This window comes from Mastigoproctus giganteus, chromosome 14 (assembly GCF_048544385.1).
Source record: "Mastigoproctus giganteus isolate SK-2022 chromosome 14, ASM4854438v1, whole genome shotgun sequence".
NCBI classification, from domain to species: Eukaryota; Metazoa; Arthropoda; class Arachnida; order Uropygi; family Thelyphonidae; genus Mastigoproctus; species Mastigoproctus giganteus.
In genome coordinates, this window is record NC_143588.1 from 93,757,084 (window position 1) to 93,776,895 (window position 19,812).

The following is a 19,812-nucleotide window of genomic DNA, read 5'->3' on the forward strand; positions in this document are numbered from 1 at the left end:
GTAAACTCATAGTAGTAGTTTTTTTCTGTGATGAATAAATGTTCATTTCCTTGAGGGTTATCTTGTATACGAGTAAAGGATGCTATGGCGGTCCTCATAGTGTTGACAGGTATATACTAGATGGTTCCAGTCTTCTATTTCACCACATGCACAGTAGGGGTTGTCAATGATTCCTATGAATGTTAGTTTATGGTTTATTGATCCGTGTCCGGTAATGAGGTAGGTGGTATAAAAACCAGGAGAAAACCAATTTGGAGATTTGGGAAATACGGCATTCACATAAGGTATAAATTTCTTGGTGATTGGGCCCTTATCGGTAGCAGTCCATCTGTCCTGCCAAGTCTGAAGTGGTAGGATGGCAATTTGTTTCTTTTCCTGCCTGATTTCATCCAGGTTATTGATGGAGTGTCCAAGGATAGTTGCTGGTATACCCCTGGATAGACAGTAGTGGAGGCCCCTTCGAATAACCTCCAGATCAAGCGGAAGGACACCCGCAAGAACCTGAAGGGCTGGGTTGCTAACTGTGCAGCATGCCCTTGTAATAGTAAGAAGGACAGTGCGCTGGATAGTTCCCAGTTTACGTTTGTTGTTGTAAAGAGTTGCCCTGCGAAACCAGTCTCCTGATCCATACGTTATGAAGGGAAGGAAGATTGATTTGTGCAGAACCTTAAGGGCGCGTCGGTTCAATCCCCAATCAACAGACAGTAAAAACGCCTATTTTCTTGTTTATACGCCGGCACGACCACCAGTTTGTTTGTTTATGGGCTTTACGGCGCAAGGGCAGCAAGGCCATAATGCGCCCATGACCACCAAGTCAATAGAGTTTACAGTAAATCAATCAATACAAATGTTAATCGTATTTATTACTCACAGGCTTGAACCCCGGTCCACTTAAAGAGCGTGTGCTACTGCACTCGCGTTCCTGACCACTCGGCTACGTCAGGACCGTTTTTTTTTTTTTTTTTTTTTTTTTGTCACCTTTGCGCCTCCTTAAGGAAACACCTGGGTGTTACACTGATTAGAACCCATCTCTCTCTCTCTCTCTCTCTCTCTCTCTCTCTCTCTCTCTCTCTCTCTCTCTCTCTCTCTTGATTGTAGATTGCAATTTTCAGGAAATATGTGTGAACGGAGAGAGAGAGTGTTTGAAAGAGATGGTTCATTAATTAATTTAACTGCTCTCTTTCGAATGGAGTCTAAAAACCTAAGAGAAATTATGGGGCCCTTCCCCAGATGTGGGAACAATATTTCATTGTAGAGTAGATTTTAGATTTGAACGGAGTGAGTAGCTGTTTAGAAGAAAAGTAATGCCGACAGAAAAAGAGAAAACCTAACAGAGCTATGTGATCTTCTCTAGAAATCTGGGTCTCATCAAAGATAAGCATAGAAGCAGAATTCTTTATGCCAGATATAAGACAGTACTGAGTTTCGAAGACTTGAAATTAACTAACTGTTAGTTATCTTTGGCTCACTGGAGATCAGCTTTTAAGGAATTGGTAGCGAATATTGGAGAAGTCGAAACTGTTTGTGCAAGGCAAGGTTTCTCAAACTGGAAGAATGAATGCAATGTGCCAACATCAGCAAAATTATGGATAGGATTTCCATTCAATGAAAGAAGGTCATTAATATAAAAGAGGAAAAGAGCGGGAGAAAGAATGAAATCTTGGGGAAAACCAGCATTAGTGGAGAAGTCAAAAGACAGCCATCTGCCATCTCGCACAGTGAGCAGTCAGAAAGGAAATCAGATATCCAATTACAGAAAACAGTAGGCATTGCATAAGGTGGAGGCTTATTTATAAGACCTTTATGCCAAACACTCTTTGAAATGTCAAGAACAACTGCTTGAATTTCACCAAACGTTTACATTGAATTTGTTCATAGATGAATAACATAAGCCAGTATATCATCAATGGATTGACACTGACAGAAACCAGTTCCTTGAATCTGGAATCCAGATCATTGATCACATGAAAGATTTCTAGACAGTTTAAGAGTTGGCGGTTAATGGATTTCTCCATTACTTTAGAAAGTGTAGAAGTAACCGCAATGGGCAATAATTCGATGGGAGGGACTTGCTAACCTTTTTTTAGGAACTGCCTACATATGAGCAAATTTTCAAGCAGAAGGAGAAACACAAGTGGAATAAGAAAGTGTAAAAATGCGACACAGAACAGTAGTAAGCTCTAGAGCGGTGTTTCCCAACGTGGGTCCCACGCCCCACGTGGGGGAAATTTGATTGTTCAGGGGGGCAATTCAAAAATTGCTCGTCTAAGAGTTTAAAACAACCGCCTACTATGATTTAACTTGTACTAAAGAAGAATTGTTGGTATCTCAATTTGAAATAAGCATTCATTAAATGTTGTACTTTCTATAGAGCCGAACTTGAAAGTTTGGAGTAATATCAACTACAGTTTGCTCAGAGAGTATTGCTTACTATGCCTAGTGAAGGAGTGGGCAGGAGCGGGAGTGCAGTAGCACACGCTCTTTGAGTAGACCGGGGTTCAAGCCCCTGACTACTGAATACGGTCGATCTGCCAACCCGCACTGGACCAGTGTAGTTGATTATGGTACATTTCCCTCAACATTGTTCAGGAGGCTTCCATCCTGCAGTGGGTTGATAATGGTTGCACTTTACTTTTTTACTTTTTTTTTTATGGCATGCGCAATGCGCAAGCAAAGTGGTTGTCTACTGTAGCCTACCGCAAACTCCGCATGTTATATGAAATAGGTAATTCCTTTCATACAGATGCTCATTTGGGCGTTGTGACTGTACATTTAGATAGGTTTGGCGATCTCAGATTAAAATAAAAAATTACTTTGTCTGCGCACAGAATTATTATTAATGAAGAACCATGATACACAATGGTATGTATTTGTCGTACATGTATATTTCTGTGGTCTCAGTAAATAAGCAAATAAGTCCAAAAACTCGAATTTGCAGGAGAGGAAAAATAAACTTCACACTCTCATATAAACATGCGCATATTCGAATATACAAATATTTATTACTGACGCTAAAACTACAATAATGAAGATATATGCATGTCACATAATAGTAAATAATAAATACTTTTTTATAGTGCACTTATCTCATTTTTGACAAATTAGACTTATCTGCTTGTTCACAGAGACCATAGATTTAATAGCCCGAATTCAGTAATTTGTGTGATTTATTCATTCAAAAAGCATACTAATAATTAATTTTGATATATTAAAATAAAATTAAATTAACTTTAATGCATAGTTTATTTTTAGTTTTTGATTTATCTTATATTTATTTCTTTCAGTTGCACAGTAAAATGAGTAGTGCGAGTAAAAAAAAAAGTTCGTCAGTATTCAGAGGAATACTTAAAATTTGGTTTCATAACCGCTGTCCACGATCAAAGGTCACCTTTTTGTCTTTTATGCCAACAATGCTTGACCAACGAATCAATGAAGCGAGGTTGTCTTGAGGCGCATTTGAAGGCGAAACATAATGCTCATGTAAATTCAGATTTAAATTACTTTCAAACTTTAAAGAAGAATTTTGAAAAAAGAGCAATATTAAAGTCTCTGTTTATTGCTCATACTGCAACTGTCAATCGTACTCTTGAGGCTAGTTATGAAATCTCTTTACTCATTGCTAAATCTGGGAAAAATCATACTATAGGAGAGAATTTAATCAAACCATCAATATCAGCATTTCTTAAAACAGTTCTGGAAAAAGATGACAAAGACGTGAAAGCTATGCCACTCAATAGCAATACTGTTAGCAGAAGAATAGATGAAATGAGTGAATATATTGAAATACATGGAAAGCTGAAAACAAGAAAATTCTCAGTGCAAATGGATGAATCAACTTTGAGAGACAGTGAAGCTGTACTGATAACTTATGTAAGATATATTGATAAAGGTAATTTTGCTGAAGAAATGTTATTCTGTAAATCATTAGAGAGCACCACTACATACAAAGATATATATAATAAGCTAAAAAATTACTTAGATGACAATAATATACCAATGAAAAATATAACATCTTGTGCTGCAGATGGTGCTCCTAATATGATGGGCAAGAAAATGGCTGCTTAAAATTGATGAAAGATGAGAATCCAGAAATGCTTCTTGTGCATTGTGTTATTTATAGGGAAAACTTGGTAGCTAAAAATATTTCGCCTGTTCTTAATGAAGTACTAAAATCAGTTATAAAGTGTGTCAATGCTATTAAAGCTAATGCCAAATGCGAGCGTCTCTTCAAACTTTTTAGTGAAGAACAAAATGCAGACCATGTGAGACTTTTACTTCACACTGAAGTAAGGTGGCTCTCGAAAGGGAACTGCTTGAAAAGATTTATGGAACTATTTGATACTATTAGTGACTTTTTAAGTGACAAACCTGAAATGAAGCATCTGTTAACGGTCGATGGTAAAGCATTTGTGAGTTATTTAGCCAATATCTTTGAAAAACTAAATATATTAAATAAACAACTTCAAGGAACAAATAAAACTCTCGTCGATGCAAAAGCGAAGATATTTGGTTTCATTACATTTATTGAATTGTAACAAAAATTTTGAACAGTTTCGTTGGCTGCAAAAATGTGAAGTGACTGATATCGCTGTACTTGTTATTGTCGATCATCTGAAAATTCTGTCCACTGATTTAAAAGAAAGGTTTTCTGATTTAAAACAAATTGATTTTCCAACCTGGATGATGGATTTGTCTGATGTATCAATGCAGTACCAAGAAGAACTCTCAGAAATGCAAAATGATGAGTCAGTTAAAACTTTATTCAATATAAAAGGAGCGATGGCATGGCTTTGTGATGAAACAGAAATTAAATACCCAAATTCAACCAACTTTGCAAGAGAGCTATTGTTACCGTTTCCATCTTCATATTTAGCTGAATGTGGATTTAGTGCCATCAATGATTTCTTACTAAAGAAAAGAAATCGACTGGATATTACAAAACGGGGAGACTTGAGACTGAAGCTGACTAAATTGAAGCCCAATATAAAATCTCTCTCTGCGGCAAGCATCAAGCACAAGGGTCTCACTAAATTTTGTGCGCTCATCTAGAAGTGACTTCACATGGAATGTTGAAATTATTAAACAATTAAATAATAATTACTAAAAATTAAAATATTATAGAAAAATCTTTCATATAAATTATTTTGTACTTGAATTTTAGTTGTCTATTATATGTTTTGAAAATTTACTTACTGTTTTTTTCTTAATAATTTCCTAATGATTTCTTCCTAAAACCTAAGAGTCTTGTATTCTGAACAAGTTGTAATTAGGCTTCATTTAGGGAATAATTCAATTTTTGAATATAAAAAATATGTATATGTTACATAGGGGGCATCAGGAATTTTAAAAAGACTTAGGTGGGGCATGGTAAAAAAAAAGGTTGGGAAACACCGCTCTAGAGCATAGGTTTTAAGAACAAGTGGATAAATACAAATGGAGCCTGGTGCAGCAAAAGTCTCAGGCTTCCTTGAACCTATGGCTAATGAAAATAATAATAATAAATATATTAGTACCTCGTTCACGCGTCCTCGGTAGTATAGTGGTGAGTATCCCCGCCTGTCACGCGGGAGACCGGGGTTCGATTCCCCGCCGGGGAGATATTTTATTATGATTTCTCTCTCAGGGTAATAGGGAATTTTTTTTTTTTTTTTTTTTTTGGCCGGTGTAGTATAAGCCTCAGGCTTCCTTGCACGATATGGCTAATAATAATAATAATAATATACATTCTACTCATTTCCCTCTCCCGCAAAATTCTGAGTGCTCCACTAGTTGGGACATCTGCATAAAACAAATCGTGTGACTGGTTGATCACCCGATAACACAGAGACTCTTCCATAGTACCGTGTAAAAGCATTTATCATACTAACGTGAAAAGGGTTATTATTAATACTTCGTTCACCAATCCTCGGTAGTATAGTGGTGAGTATCCCCGCCTGTCACGCGGGAGACCGGGGTTCGATTCCCCGCCGGGGAGGCATTTTTTATTATTTTTTTTTCATTAAACGTAGTATCATGAAATTTCGTTTAACTTTGTTTTTCTTTTTCTTAATGTTTTTGCCTTGCTCACTAATGTAACGGATTCGTCTGTTACGCGATAAACGTAATAGAATGCTTGGAGGGAAGGAACCCTCCCCGAATAACTCATACATTACGAAATAAAACTTTCCTTGTACACTATCTTATTTTTAATAATCAAGTACTATATGTAATCATTTAATAATACTGTAATAATACTGTATATGATAATAATAATTGAGTATGTAATCAAGATCGAGCGAGTATTTGATCATTAGCAATGGTCGTGAAGAACCAAACAGCTTTTTCCCGATAGACGCCAGTCCATTTTGGGCACTGTAGAGGTCCGCATGAGCCCGGGTTTAGGCCGGACCCTCGGGCTGGGTAACACGAATGATGTTTGGGCTCGCGTCGGGTACGAATTAAAAGTGTCTGTTGAGTAACCGGGGGGTTCAAGCCCGTGCTGCTAAATATGGTGCTGTTTCTTACATCTGTCTATCTCGTGAACGCCTCTGACCGTTTGGTCGTCCCGGAGTACAAACAGAAAATTAAATATGGAAAATTTATTACATTTTCTTTTTTTTTATAATTAATATAGATAATTATTTTGGATAATTATTATTGTTATATCTATACATTAAAAAAGTTTTCCTCCTAGTGATGTTTATTCGAGTTAATGGGAGAAGAAGCAATTACGTCACTACAAATGCAATTAATTATTGGCAACGGCCTCCATAACGTTCTCCAATCTCGTGCACGTGATTCACTGTCTAACGTTTGATGTTCCAGTGTAACTTTTTTTGTATATTAATGAATATTTTATATTTGTAAATAGTTTTGTGCTTTGTAAATATTTTAAATATTTGTGTAGTTTGTAAATATTTTAGTTAAATATTTGTGTAGTTTGTAAATATTTCAGTTAAATATTTGTGTAGTTTGTAAATATTTCAGTTAAATATTTTAGTTCTGCTCTTTCGGGTGCAACAATATTCCTCATGTATTATGGAACCCGAAGCAAAAGGCCTTTTCCTAAGTGACCTATGTAAACGCAGGTAAATAATTACACTGTGATATTGGCTGAAGTCCAATATAGTATACACCGGCAGGTACTTCGACGAAAGCGAGGAAGATGACGATAATTGACAGGTGAAGGCACCTTCCTTTTCTGATTGTTTTATGTAGTCGAGGAGGAGCCTGAGCTTAGGTAGCGCGTTTTTCCCTCCATCCCGTTGTTTTAAAATGGAAAACACCCTAGGCATATCATAGGAGGACAGTGGGTGGGGAAAGCTGTGGCATTTGCCAATCACTGCTTCGTCCCTGTCCGTCTGTCTAAATATGGGCGTCACAACTTGTCAATCACTCTTTTGCTTGCTGCCATGTTGGAGGCTGTACACCGTTCTAGAATTTTACCGTGATAATTATTCGACCTTGAGAATTCCGTGCACTACAAATGCACAGGCAAATAATTTACATAGGTTATTTCCAGATTAGATATCTACCAGTGCGTTTCGACAGGTGTGTCTTTTATGTAGAAAAGATTTTACTTACTCCGTATGCCTCTACATTTTACGTAGAAAAGCGGGGGTGGGCGAGCAGGGGACGTTCCCCTTAATAATTATTAAAATCGAATTTTGAATCTGAAAGTTAATTTTTTTACTAATATAAAACTTAAGAAACTAATGTTAGCTATTTCATTCATATAAAAAATTTCAGTCACTGTGGGATAAAAATCAGTTCGTGTGGGTGGGGTATGGGTAATGAATTTGAAAAACAAATTCAGTTCGGGTCGGGCTGTCTAGACTTCAAAACGGGCAGGTAAAAAAAAAATGGTTTAGAGAATTCGAATAGCGTGTGGGGCTGGGCTATTCTTAAAGTTCTGTTCAACTAGAGTTGTTATTAGTTCTGATTTAGGGAAACTCATTTCAGGCCTCACACATGTTATTCATTTTAGACAGATGAGTTTCCTTCGGATTTTTACGTCAGAACATTCAAAGCAATTTAATAATAATATTAAGCAATTCAAAATTTATTGAATACATCACTATGAAGTAAAACGTAGATCTCAAACTGGGTTCTGTGAGATTTTTAATGACAGAGATTTTATGACCTTCGTTATATAGATAATTTATAAAAAATTTCAGAGATGAGGAATTTTTAAGATATATTAACATTTTTTTAATTTAATTTAAATAAACAGTAACAGTAATACATGTGTGTTACTGTTTTTAATTTCTAAATTAATGCTGTTTTTGAATATTAGGGCTTAGCCTAAGATTAAAAAAAAATTCTGTATATCCTCTGGCACGATCACTTTGACAAATGGATCTGCAATTAATCATTTCGACAATATGAATACAATCGTTAATCTTATTTAGCATTGACGTAGACTGGAACAAAAGTGCATTCAAATGCGAGTGCTATAAGATATTTTAAATTATATTTACATTTAATTACAATTTTATTTTAAATTACACTCTCGGGCCTACCGTTTGGATGTCGTAAAAGGATTTCGCGTCTAGAAAAAAGGTTGGAAGGCAGAGAACTAGATTAAAATAAATAAATAAATTTTCTGTGAACATAAGCTGTCCCGTCTTGTGAGAGCCAATAGCCAGAAAATGGTGGAACGACTAACATGGACTTTAACCAGGGATGTTTTCAAGACCACGATCCAACGAATCCACCTCCGTATGGGCCCCCGCAGTGGAAGCCCAGTTAATATACCCATGCTTATGGTCACCCATCGCTGACAACTGGGAAAAAAAGGAATTTTCAGATGAATCACGTTTCCTGTTATGCAATGTGGACATAGATGGAGGTTAGACAAAAAACTGAGATGAGAAATCACTGCGATGCACTTATCCAACAAACAGGCAGGAGGCAGTGTTTCGGTATGGCGGATGTTTTTCTGAGAATCTCTTTTGAGCCCTGATACCCATAGACTGCACTCTGAATGCTAAAAATTAGCTATCCATTGTGGCTGATCAGGTACACTCCTTCATGGTGACTTCCCAGATGTCACAGGTGTGTTCCAGCAAAATTAAAGAGACTTTTAAGAATACGAATATCCCCAACTACACACAGGATTCGGACCCAGACCCCTCTACACGAGTGGCAGGCGGTGATGGATCGTGCCCACTAAGCTGCTACGCTCAGGTTATAATTTTGCTTTCACTATATTAAGACATTTTAAATTTTTTTTTGTGTACAGTAGTTATTCAGGGAGGGTTTCCTCCACGCACTCCAATGCAGGTTTTTTCGGATCATTCAATTTCATTTATCGAGTATAGATCAATTAGTTGCATTAAATTGAAAGAATGGGCAAGGCAACCATTTATGCAAAAATAAATAAATGAATAAAAAGAGAAGTAAATCAAGTTCTACGATACTCTATTTAATGAATAAGAGAGAGGTAAAAAGGAAAGTACTTCCTCTCCCCGGCGAGGAATCGAACCCCGGTCTCCCGCGTGACAGGCGGGGATACTCACCACTATACTACCGAGGAACGGTAGTGTCCATTTTAAATAATAACACTTTTCATGTAATATAATATACATGAATATATTATAAGAATCTTATGTATATCAAAAACTGTCGATTAAAAATATTACACTAGGTCATATATAGTATAAAAATATAGGCATTTTGGAGGAGGGAAAAGGGCAAGAAAAAGTGGGGAGGGGATGGATAAATGCTGAGCATTAAAAAATTGGTAGAATGGTAGTGGATGTTTGAGACGGTGAAGCTGTTTGTGCAGGGCAAGGTTTCTCAAACTGTAAGGTTGAATGCAATGTGCTATCATCAACAAAACTATGGATAGGATTTCCAGTCAATGGAAGAATGCCATTAATACAAAATAGGAAAACAATGGGAGAAAGAATGGAATGTTGGGGAACACTGGCATTAGTAGAGAATCAGAAAACAGAGAGCAGTTTACTATCACTTGCTGACGCAGTGAGTGGTCAAGGAGAAAATCGGATACCCAATTACAGAAAACAGTCAGCAATCCATACAGTGGAGACTTATTTAGAAGATCTTTATGCCAAACACTATGAAAAGCCTTTGAAACGTCAATAGCAACTGCTTGAGTTTCATCAAACGTTTCCATTGAATTTGTTCATAGATGAATAACATAAGCCAGTATATCATCAATGGATTGACACTGGCTGAAACCAGTTCCTTGAATCTGGAATCCAGATCATTGATCACATGAAAGATTTCTAGACAGTTTAAGAGTTGGCGGTTAATGGATTTCTCCATTACTTTAGAAAGTGTAGAAGTAACCGCAATGGGCAATAATTCGATGGGAGGGACTTGATAACCTTTTTTTAGGAACTGCCTACATATGAGCAAATTTTCAAGCAGAAGGAGAAACACAAGTGGAATAAGAAAGTGTAAAAATGCGACACAGAACAGTAGTAATCTCTGGAGCATAGGTTTTAAGAACAAGTGGATAAATACAAATGGAGCCTGGTGCAGCAAAAGCCTCAGGCTTCCTTGCACCATATGGCTAATGAAAATAATAATAATAATAATAAATATATATATTCTGCCCATTTCCCTCTCCCGCAAAATTCTGAGTGCTCCACTAGTTGGGACATCTGCATAAAACAAATCATGTGACTGGTTGATCACCCGATAGCACAAAGACTCCTCCATAGTACCGTGTAAAAGCATTTATTATACTAACGTGAAAAGGGTTATTATTAATACATCGTTCACCAATCCTCGGTAGTATAGTGGTGAGTATCCCCGCCTGTCACGCGGGAGACCGGGGTTCGATTCCCCGCCGGGGAGATATTTTTTTATTTTTTTTTTTTATTAATCATAGTACAGTATAATGAAATTTCGTTTAACTTTGTTTTTTTCTTAATGTTTTGTCTTGCTCACTAATGTAACGGATTCGTCTGTTACGCGATAAACGTAATAGAATGTTTGGAAGGAAGGAACCCTCCCCGAATAACTATACATTACGAAATAAAAACTTTCGTTGTACACTCTTATTTTTAATAATCAAGTACTGTATGTAATCATTTAATAATACTGTAATAATATATGATAATAATAATTGAGTATGTAATCAAGATCGAGCGAATATTTGATCATTAGCAATGGTCGTGAAGAACCAAACAGCTTTTTCCGGTAGATGCCAGTCCATTTTGGACACTGTAGAGGTGCCACGAGCTCGGGCTTGACCCTCGGGTTTAGGCCCGACCCGACCGAACTCTCGGGCTGGGTAACACGAATGATGTTTGGGCTCCCGTCGGGTACGAATTAAAAGTGTCGGTTGACACTTTTAATTGACCAATAAGGCGTACTTCGCCAACATCTCCAAAATCCACCGAAATTTGTACTCTTTCGTGGAAATGACCTGCCAGCAGTGCAAGCTCTGAAAGAAACTTTAGTGCAGCCAGATTAGCAGTGTCAAACCAATTTAAGAAGCAATTTCACTCAATTTCATTTCTGCACAACAATTTGCAATTGAAAAGCGCGTGAAGAGGTGGCTGGTAACAGGAAATTCGTTTCCTGTTACTAGCTACCAATTGGAATTACACCATGTTTATGGCCGCCGTAACCAAGTGGTCAGGCACGCAGGTGCATAAGTACACGTGCCTTGGTTAACCGGGATTCAAGCCCGTGCTGCTAAATATGGTGCTGTTTCTTGTCTTCTGTCTATCTCGTGAACGCCTCTGACCGTTTGGTCGTCCCGGAATATAAACAGAGAATTAAATTTATTACATTTTCTTTTTTTTATAATTAATATAGATAATTATTATTGTTATATCTATCTATACATTAAAAAGGTTTTCCTCCTAGTGATGTTTATTCGAGCCAATGGGAGAAGAAGGTGAAGCAATTACGTCACTACAAATGCAATTAATTATTGACAACTGCCTCCATAACGTTCTCCAATCTCGTGCACGTGATTCACTTTCTAACGTTTCATGTTCCATTGTAACTTTTTTTGTAATATTAATGAATATTTTATATTTGTAAATAGTTTAGTATTTTGTAAATATTTTAAATATTTGTGTAGTTTGTAAATATTTCAGTTAAATATTTTAGTTCTGCTCTTTCGGGTGCAACAATATTCCTCATGTATTATGGAACCCGAAGCAAAAGGCCTTTTCCTAAGTGACCTATGTAAACGCAGGTAAATAATTACACTGTGATATTGGCTGAAGTCCAATATAGTATACACCGGCAGGTACTTCGACGAAAGCGAGGAAGATGACGATAATTGACAGGTGAAGGCACCTTCCTTTTCTGATTGTTTTATGTAGTCGAGGAGGAGAGGCTTAGCTTAGGTAGGGCGTTTTTCCCTTCACCCCGTTGTTTTAAAATGGAAAACACCCTAGGCATATCATAGGAGGACAGTGGATGGGGAAAGGAGTGGCATTTGCCAATCACTGCTTCGTCCCTGTCCGCACTGTTTTGCTTGCTGCCATGTTGGAGGCTGTACACCGTTCTAGAATTTTACCCATAATTATTCGACCTTGAGAATGCCGTGCACTACAAATGCACAGGCAAATAATTTACATAGGTTATTTCCAGATTAGATATCTACCAGTGCGTTTCGACAGGTGTGTCTTTTATGTAGAAAAGATTTTACTTACTCCGTATGCCTCTACATTTTACGTAGAAAAGCGGGGGTGGGCGAGCAGGGGACGTTCCCCTTAATAATTATTAAAATCGAATTTTGAATCTGAAAGTTAATTTTTTTACTAATATAAAACTTCAGAAACTAATGTTAGCTATTTCATTCATATAAAAAATTTCAGTCACTGTGGGATAAAAATCAGTTCGTGTGGGTGGGGTATGGGTAATGAATTTGAAAAACAAATTCAGTTCGGGTCGGGCTGTCTAGACTTCAAAACGGGCAGGTAAAAAAAAATGGTTTAGAGAATTCGAATAGCGTGTGGGGCTGGGCTATTCTTAAAGTTCTGTTCAACTAGAGTTGTTATTAGTTCTGATTTATGGGAAACTCATTTCAGGCCTCACACATGTTATTCATTTTAGACAGATGAGTTTCCTTCGGATTTTTACGTCAGAACATGCAAAGCAATTTAATAATAATATTAAGCAATTCAAAATTTATTGAATACATCACTATGAAGTAAAACGTAGATCTCAAACTGGGTTCTGTGAGATTTTTAATGACAGAGATTTTATGACCTTCGTTATATAGATAATTTATAAAAAATTTCAGAGATGAGGAATTTTTAAGATATATTAACATTTTTTTAAATTTAATTTAAATAAACAGTAACAGTAACACATGTGTGTTACTGTTTTTAATTTCTAAATTAATGCTGTTTTTGAATATTAGGGCTTAGCCTAAGATTAAAAAAAAATTCTGTATATCCTCTGGCACGATCACTTTGACAAATGGATCTGCAATTAATCATTTCGACAATATGAATACAATCGTTAATCTTATTTAGCATTGACGTAGACTGGAACAAAAGTGCATTCATATGCGAGTGCTATAAGATATTTTAAATTATATTTACATTTAATTACAATTTTATTTTAAATTACACTCTCGGTCCTACCGTTTGGATGTCGTAAAAGGATTTCGCGTCTAGAAAAAAGGTTGGAAGGCAGAGAACTAGATTAAAATAAATAAATAAATTTTCTGTGAACATAAGCTGTCCCGTCTTGTGAGAGCCAATAGCCATAAAATGGTAGAACGACTAACATGGACTTTAACCAGGGATGTTTTCAAGACCACGTTCCAACGAACCTCCGTATGGGCCCCCGCAGTGGAAGCCCAGTTAATATACCCATGCTTATGGTCACCCATCGCTGACGACTGGGAAAAAAAGGAATTTTCCGATGAATCATGTTTCCTGTTATGCAATGTGGACATAGATGGAGGTTAGACAAAAAACTGAGATGAGAAATCACTGCGATGCACTTATCCAACAAACAGGCAGGCGGCAGTGTTTCGGTATGGCGGATGTTTTTCTGAGAATCTCTTTTGAGCCCTGATACCCATAGACTGCACTCTGAATGCTAAAAATTAGCTATCCATTGTGGCTGATCAGGTACACTCCTTCATGGTGACTTCCCAGATGTCACAGGTGTGTTCCAGCAAAATTAAAGAGACTTTTAAGAATACGAATATCCCCAACTACACACAGGATTCGGACCCAGACCCCTCTACACGAGTGGCAGAAGCTGATGGATCGTGCCGACTAAGCTGCTACGCTCAGGTTATAATTTTGCTTTCACTATATTAAGACATTTTAAATTTTTTTTGTGTACAGTAGTTATTCAGGGAGGGTTTCCTCCACGCACTCCAATGCAGGTTTTTTCGGATCATTCAATTTCATTTATCGAGTATAGATCAATTAGTTGCATTAAATTGAAAGAATGGGCAAGGCAACCATTTATGCAAAAATAAATAAATGAATAAAAAGAGAAGTAAATCAAGTTCTACGATACTCTATTTAATGAATAAGAGAGAGGTAAAAAGGAAAGTACTTCCTCTCCCCGGCGAGGAATCGAACCCCGGTCTCCCGCGTGACAGGCGGGGATACTCACCACTATACTACCGAGGAACGGTAGTGTCCCTTTTTAATAATAACACTTTTCATGTAATATAATATACATGAGTATATTATAAGTATCTTATGTATATCAAAAACTGTCGATTAAAAATATTACACTAGGTCATATATAGTATAAAAATATAGGCATTTTGGAGGAGAGAAAAGGGCAAGAAAAAGTGGGGAGGGGATGGATAAATGCTGAGCATTAAAAAATTGGTAGAATGGTAGTGGATGTTTGAGACGGTGAAGCTGTTTGTGCAGGGCAAGGTTTCTCAAACTGTAAGGTTGAATGCAATGTGCTATCATCAACAAAACTATATATAGGATTTCCAGTCAATGGAAGAATGCCATTAATACAAAATAGGAAAACAATGGGAGAAAGAATGGAATGTTGGGGAACACTGGCATTAGTAGAGAATCAGAAAACAGAGAGCAGTTTACTATCACTTGCTGACGCAGTGAGTGGTCAAGGAGAAAATCGGATACCCAATTACAGAAAACAGTCAGCAATCCATACAGTGGAGACTTATTTAGAAGATCTTTATGCCAAACACTATGAAAAGCCTTTGAAACGTCAATAGCAACTGCTTGAGTTTCATCAAACGTTTCCATTGAATTTGTTCATAGATGAATAACATAAGCCAGTATATCATCAGTGGATTGACACTGACTGAAACCAGTTCCTTGAATCTGGAATCCAGATCATTGATCACATGAAAGATATCTAGACAGTTAAGAGTTGGCGGTTAATGGATTTCTCCATTACTTTAGAAAGTGTAGAAGTAACCGCAATGGGCAATAATTCGATGGGAGGGACTTGCTAACCTTTTTTTAGGAACTGCCTACATATGAGCAAATTTTCAAGCAGAAGGAGAAACACAAGTGGAATAAGAAAGTGTAAAAATGCAACACAGAACAGTAGTAAACTCTGGAGCATATGTTTTAAGAACAAGTGGATAAATACAAATGGAGCCTGGTGCAGCAAAAGCCTCAGGCTTCCTTGCACCATATGGCTAATGAAAATAATAATAATAATAATAAATATATATATTCTGCTCATTTCCCGCTACCGCAAAATTCTGAGTGCTCCACTAGTTGGGACATCTGCATAAAACAAATCATGTGACTGGTTGATCACCCGATAGCACAAAGACTCTTCCATAGTACCGTGTAAAAGCATTTATTATACTGACGTGAAAAGGGTTATTATTAGCACATCGTTCACCAATCCTCGGTAGTATAGTGGTGAGTATCCCCGCCTGTCACGCGGGAGACCGGGTTTCGATTCCCCGCCGGGGAGGTATATTTTCATTATTTTTTTTTATTAAACATAGCATAATAAAATTTCGTTTAACTTTGTTTTTATTTTTCTTAATGTTTTTGCTCACTAATGTAACAGATTCCTGTTACTAGCTACCAATTGGAATTACAGTATATTTATGGCCGCCGTAACAGAGTGCTCAGGCGAGCGGGTGCATAAGTACACGTGCCTTGAATAACCGGGGTACAAGCCTGTGCTTCTAAATATGGTGCTGTTTCTTGTATTCTGTCTATCTCGTGAATGCCTCTGACCGTTTGGTCGTCCCGGAGTACAAACAGAAAATTAAATATGGTAAATTTATTACATCTTCTTTTTTTTATAATTAATATAGATAATTATTTTGGATAATTATTATTGTTATATCTATCTATACATTAAAAAAGTTTTCCTCCTAGTGATGTTTATTCGAGCCAATGGGAGAAGAAGCAATTACGTCACTACAAATGCAATTAATTATTGGCAACGGCCTCCATAACGTTCTCCAATCTCGTGCACGTGATTCACTGTCTAACGTTTGATGTTCCATTGTAACTTTTTTTGTATATTAATGAATATTTTATATTTGTAAATAGTTTAGTATTTTGTAAATATTTTAAATATTTGTGTAGTTTGTAAATATTTCAGTTAAATATTTTAGTTCTGCTCTTTCGGGTGCAACAATATTCCTCATGTATTATGGAACCCGAAGCAAAAAGCCTTTTCCTGAGTGACCTATGTAAAAGCAGGTAAATAATTACACTGTGATATTGGCTGAAGTCCAGTATAGTATACACCGGCAGGTACTTCAACGAAAGCGAGGAAGATGACGATAATTGACAGGTGAAGGCACCTTCCTTTTCTGATTGTTTTATGTAGTCGAGGAGGAGCCTTAGCTTAGGTAGGGCGTTTTTCCCTCCAGCCCGTTGTTTTAAAATGGAAAACACCCTAGGCATATCATAGGAGGACAGTGGGTGGGGAAAGCAGTGGCATTTGCCAATCACTGCTTCGTCCCTGTCCGTCTGTCTAAATATGGGCGTCACAACTTGTTAATCACTGTTTTGCTTGCTGCCATGTTGGAGGCTGTACACCGTTCTAGAGTTTTACCGTGAGAATTATTCGACCTTGAGAATGCCGTGCACTACAAATGCACAGGCAAATAATTTACATAGGTAATTTCCAGATTAGATATCGACCAGTGCGTTTCGACAGGTGTGTCTTACATAAATGTAGAAAAGATTTTACTTACTCCGTATGCCTCTACATTTTACGTAGAAAAGCGGGGGTGGGCGAGCAGGGGACATTCCCCTTAATAATTATTAAAATCGAATTTTGAATCTGAAAGTTAATTTTTTTACTAATATAAAGCTTCAGAAACTAATGTTAGCTATTTTATTCATATAAAAAATTTCAGTCAGACTGGGATAAAAATCAGTTCGTGTGGGTGGGGTATGGGTAATGAATTTGAAAAACAAATGCGGTTCGGGTCGGGCCGTATAGACTTCAAAACGGGCAGGTAAAAAAATGGTTTAGAGAGTTCGAATAGCGTGTGGGGCTGGGCTATTCTTAAAGTTCTGTACAACTAGAGTTGTTATTAGTTCTGATTTCAGCCTCACACATGTTATTCATTTTAGGCAGATGAGTTTCCTTCGGATTTTTATGTCAGAACATGTAAAGCAATTTAATAATAATATTAAGCAATTCAAAATTTATTGAATACGAAGGCAATACACACACATCACTATGAAGTAAAACGTAGATCTCAAACTGGATTCCGTGAGATTTTTAATGACAGAGATTTTATGACCTTCGTTATATAGATAATTTATAAAAAATTTCAGAGATGAGGAATTTTTAAGATATATTAACATATTTTTAAATTTAATTTAAATAAACAGTAACAGTAACACATGTGTGCTACTGTTTTAAATTTCTAAATTAATGCTGTTTTTGAATATTAGGGCTTAGCCTAAGATTAAAAAAAAATTCTGTATATCCTCTGGCACGATCACTTTGACAAATGAATCTGCAATTAATCATTTCGACAATATGAATACAATCGTTAATCTTATTTAGCATTGACTTAGACTGGAACAAAAGTGCATTCAAATGCGAGTGCCATAAGATATTTTAATTTTTTTTTTTGATTTGGTAATTGTTGGCGCATCGTCTTCTTTGGCCATATTGCACCTCCCAAGGTTTTTGCAGTACTCTGATCCAAGCCCGAGGCGGGAATCGAACCCGCGACCTTTGGGTTGCTGTGCAGGTACTTTATCCACTCGGCTAGCCCGGTCGGCATAAGATATTTTAAATTATATTTACATTTAATTACAATTTTATTTTAAATTACACTCTCGGGCTTACCGTTTGGATGTCGTAAAAGGATTTCGCGTCTAGAAAAAAGGTTGGAAGGCAAAGAACTAGATTAAAATAAATAAATAAATTTTCTGTGAACATAAGCTGTCCCGTCTTGTGAGAGCCAATAGCCAGAAAATGGTAGAACGACTAACATGGACTTTAACCAGGGATGTTTTCAAGACCACGATCCAACGAATCCATCTCCGTATGGGCCCCCGCAGTGGAAACCCAGTTAAGATACCCACGCTTATGGCCACCCATCGCTGACGACTGGGAAAAAAAAGGAATTTTCCGATGAATCATGTTTCCTGTTATGCAATGTGGACATAGATGGAGGTTAGACAAAAAAACTGCGAGCACTTATCCAACATAAACAGGCAGGGGGCAGTGTTTCGGTATGGCGGATGTTTTTCTGAGAATCTCTTTTGAGCCCTGATACCCATAGACTGCACTCTGAATGCTAAAAATTAGCTATCCATTGTGGCTGATCAGGTACACTCCTTCATGGTGACTTCCCAGATGTCACAGGTGTGTTCCAGCAAAATTAAAGAGACTTATAAGAATACGAATATCCCCAACAACAACCACAGGATTCGAACCCAGGCCCCTCTACACGAGTGGCAGAAGCTGATGGATCGTGCCGACTAATCTGCTACGCTCAGGTTATAATTTTGCTTTCACTATATTAAGACATTTTAAATTTTTTTCTGTACAGTAGTTATTCAGGGAGGGTTTCCTCCACGCACTCCAATGCAGGTTTTTTCGGATCATTCAATTTCATTTATCGAGTATAGATCAATTAGTTGCATTAAATTGAAAGAATGGGCAAGGCAACCATTTATGCAAAAATAAATAAATGAATAAAAAGAGAAGTAAATCAAGTTCCACGATACTCTATTTAATGAATAAGAGAGAGGTAAAAAGGAAAGTACTTCCTCTCCCCGGCGGGGAATCGAACCCCGGTCTCCCGCGTGACAGGCGGGGATACTCACCACTATACTACCGAGAAACGGTACTGTCACTTTTTAATAATAACACTTTTCATGTAATATAATATACATGAGTACATTATAAGTATCTTATGTATATCAAAAACTGTCGATTAAAAATATTATACTAGGTCATATATAGTAGAAAAATATAGGCATTTTGGAGGAGGGAAAAGGACAAGAAAAACTGGGGAGGAGATGGATAAATGCTGAGCATTAAAAAATTAGTAGAATGGTAGTGGATGTTTGAGAAGTTGAAGCTGTTTGTGCAGGGCAAGATTTCTCAAACTGTAAGGTTGAATGCAATGTGCTTTCATCAGCAAAACTATGGATGGGATTTCCAGTCAATGGAAGAATGTCATTAATACAAAAGAGGAAAACAATGGGAGAAAGAATGGAATGTTGGGGAACACTGGCATTAGTAGAGAATCAGAAAACAGACAGCAGTTTACTATCACTTGCTGACGCAGTGAGCGGTCAAGGAGAAAATCGGATACCCAATTACAGAAAACAGTTTTGGCATAAAGATCTTCTAAATAAGTATCCACACGGTGGAGACTTATTTAGAAGATCTTTATGCCAAACACTATGAAAAGCC

The 19,812-nt window shown here is 37.0% G+C and overlaps 6 non-coding genes across 6 annotated transcripts; 3 read left to right on the plus strand and 3 right to left on the minus strand.

Moving 5' to 3' along the window:
• The first annotated feature begins 5,525 nt into the window (after positions 1–5,525).
• Positions 5,526–5,597, plus strand: TRNAD-GUC (transfer RNA aspartic acid (anticodon GUC)). Its single transcript has one exon. It is a non-coding gene; the product is annotated as a tRNA-Asp (tRNA).
• A 305-nt stretch (positions 5,598–5,902) lies between these two features.
• Positions 5,903–5,974, plus strand: TRNAD-GUC (transfer RNA aspartic acid (anticodon GUC)). Its single transcript has one exon. It is a non-coding gene; the product is annotated as a tRNA-Asp (tRNA).
• Positions 5,975–9,445: 3,471 nt separating this feature from the next.
• TRNAD-GUC (transfer RNA aspartic acid (anticodon GUC)) lies at positions 9,446–9,517 on the minus strand. The gene has a single exon. It is a non-coding gene; the product is annotated as a tRNA-Asp (tRNA).
• Positions 9,518–10,737: 1,220 nt separating this feature from the next.
• TRNAD-GUC (transfer RNA aspartic acid (anticodon GUC)) lies at positions 10,738–10,809 on the plus strand. Its single transcript has one exon. It is a non-coding gene; the product is annotated as a tRNA-Asp (tRNA).
• Positions 10,810–14,507: 3,698 nt separating this feature from the next.
• TRNAD-GUC (transfer RNA aspartic acid (anticodon GUC)) lies at positions 14,508–14,579 on the minus strand. Its single transcript has one exon. It is a non-coding gene; the product is annotated as a tRNA-Asp (tRNA).
• A 4,583-nt stretch (positions 14,580–19,162) lies between these two features.
• Positions 19,163–19,234, minus strand: TRNAD-GUC (transfer RNA aspartic acid (anticodon GUC)). The gene has a single exon. It is a non-coding gene; the product is annotated as a tRNA-Asp (tRNA).
• Between the last annotated feature and the right edge of the window lie 578 nt (positions 19,235–19,812).